The following is a 2,572-nucleotide window of genomic DNA, read 5'->3' as shown; positions in this document are numbered from 1 at the left end:
TTTGGATGGTACTATACTAACGTATTTCAGTGGGAACAAGATATTGGCTAGTTGTTCGTCGCCGGTATGGGCATACCATTGTGTTGACACACGCCCATAACATCTTACCCATTATGGACCAGGACCACTTGTTTTGTGAAGCATCTACTGCTTTTGTGAAGCATCTACTGCATATCCATACTTGTCTTGCTATGCATTATCCATTCTGTAGACCTTTACAATCAATACTGCATTGCGCCACATACTTATTCATTTTTATCCTTTTGAATGTTCCCCAGGCGCACTGCAACCTGGCCATTGTGTACCTGGAACAGAACGAGATGGACATGGCTGTGAAGAGCTACGACGAAGCCATTCAACTCTCCTTCTTCGAGCAGGATTTGACAACTATTTACGGGTTTAGAGAGGCGGCTATTCTGCGGAAAAGCCTCATGACTGACAGCGTCCTGGCTGGCACAGTACCGAACTTTGGTTGATACGTATACTCATCTGTCTGGGCTGCCAATCCGTTCCCGGTGTGAATAAAATAAAATTGGGATTGCCATTCCTATCAATAACACCTAACGATACTTACCCCCCCCGTTGCTGTATTAGGATAGCCTCGCTTATTTCTGTGCTTGCCCGTGTGTGCTTTCCCCCCCCCTTCGATCTATGATAACGAATCAATATGCCATAGGGTTATGAGTGTATTGTTAACAATTGACATATCGTGAAGCCCGAGTATCTGTGTTTCTATCGAGTTTCTATCGAACTCATTCGGACGCACAGTCACTGTCTGAGGATTTTCTGTCGCCCCTTCTCTGTATTTTGAGGGTGGTTTGATTGCACATGATTGCCAACTGCTGACGCGACACCCATCTGCGCGTCTGTTGTAGTGTAGCGCCTATGAATGTACCCGCAACGTGGGCGGCATAGTACTACATGTCTAGTACGATAATAAGTTCTTGCCTTGTCAAGCGTTTGCACATTTAACTACTTTAGTACGAGTAGGTACACATTTGCCTGCTGAGCGGGTTTATCTATTCGCAATTGTGTTTCATCTCCGACGTAGGTTTCTACCAATTGTGACATGTTTAGGGAAAGCAATTCCCGTATCCCCCGTAAAGATATTGAAGGAATTCACATGGGCCGCCAATCGCCGCGGCAAAGCTATCCCACCACTTACTGACTGACTCACACTAATAGACGGCCGATTGTTATCGACTATACCAACTCCATAAGGTCTACCTTTTGGGGATAAAGATTTCTATTTCATAATTTTCGGGGTTTGCGGCCACAAAATGAGATCTTTTCTATATTGGGATAGAGGATATAGCAGGAACGAAGAATACCCTAGGGCATCAAAATGGATATGATGTAGGATCGTTAGCTGCAAGTAGGCTCAGGTGTACACACAACTATCAAAAGACACTCTTGTCGAGGCTGAGTGATCCGTAATCGTGACAGGAGTTTCATGCGTATAAAGCAAAAATAATAACAGTTAGTGTTGTGAGTTTCCGACAGACATAAGCCGACTTGGTAGATGCAAGTAGTAATAACCACCTTCACAACTAAAGAGGATCAATGGTAAGAATAATAGCCTTCTTGATCTATTTTCCGAAGGAATTGAAGTACCTCATAACCTGTCTCTGACATAAAGTCCTGGCTAAAGGGCAGGTTCCGATACGGCCAAAGTCTGTACAGGAGCGTGTCGGTGGTACAATTACCTCAGTTTGCCCTAGCCAAACAAGCGCAGGCTCATTTTTTGAAGTCCGTGTGATTTAACCCATAGAATACACACAGACACTCTCGTTTAAACAAGATACTTTCCTCAACAATTTTGCATTATCAATATATACGTAGCCTGAGTCAGGCTAAATTCATACCCCCTAGTATTGTGTAGCATTTCTCCCTCCGGGACCCCACAGGGGTGTACGCTACGTAGGGACAACGGTGCTGTATATAATGATTCACTTATCAAACGGGGTGGCACGTTCTATTGCATAGAGTTAAAGCGAAGCAGCAGCGTGGTGAATCCATTAAAGCACAGGATATACCAATATAAATTAAGGACTGTTCTCGTCAGTATTGGTCTCATGTTCCAATAACGCTTACGAGCACGCCAGGAGTCCTATAGGACCGTTTCGGCCCTAGTGAGAGACTTGGATTTAGACCTGTTCAGTGAATAGTAAACCGCTAACAGTCAGTCTATTTGTATACTAATTATTTTGATCAGATAACCTTCTGTCGTGTAGAGCAATCCTATAAAGTACGGTCCCGTATACTTCATACTTCCAAAAATATGTTGTCTTTACAGTAGGCTATTTGTTCAGTTGTGCTAGGATTAGGTACTCTAGTATTTCGAAGGAACCCCTTGAATTCCAGGACTCTCCATTTAGTCTAGGATTCCCTGGACAATGCTATACGGGCTACGTATATCAATAGCGTCCCTCTAATGTTGTCCCTGACTCCTGTGATGTGATATGTTCCATCAGCCATGGCCAAAACCAAAGTATTGAGCGCGGTTGCGTTTAATTGGTGATTTCTATTTGCAACTATGAATGATATACATATACATATACATACATATATA

This window comes from Sphaeroforma arctica, assembly GCF_001186125.1.
Source record: "Sphaeroforma arctica JP610 unplaced genomic scaffold supercont1.327, whole genome shotgun sequence".
In the NCBI taxonomy this organism is placed as follows: Eukaryota; class Ichthyosporea; order Ichthyophonida; genus Sphaeroforma; species Sphaeroforma arctica.
Note: the sequence above shows the minus strand (reverse complement) of the source record.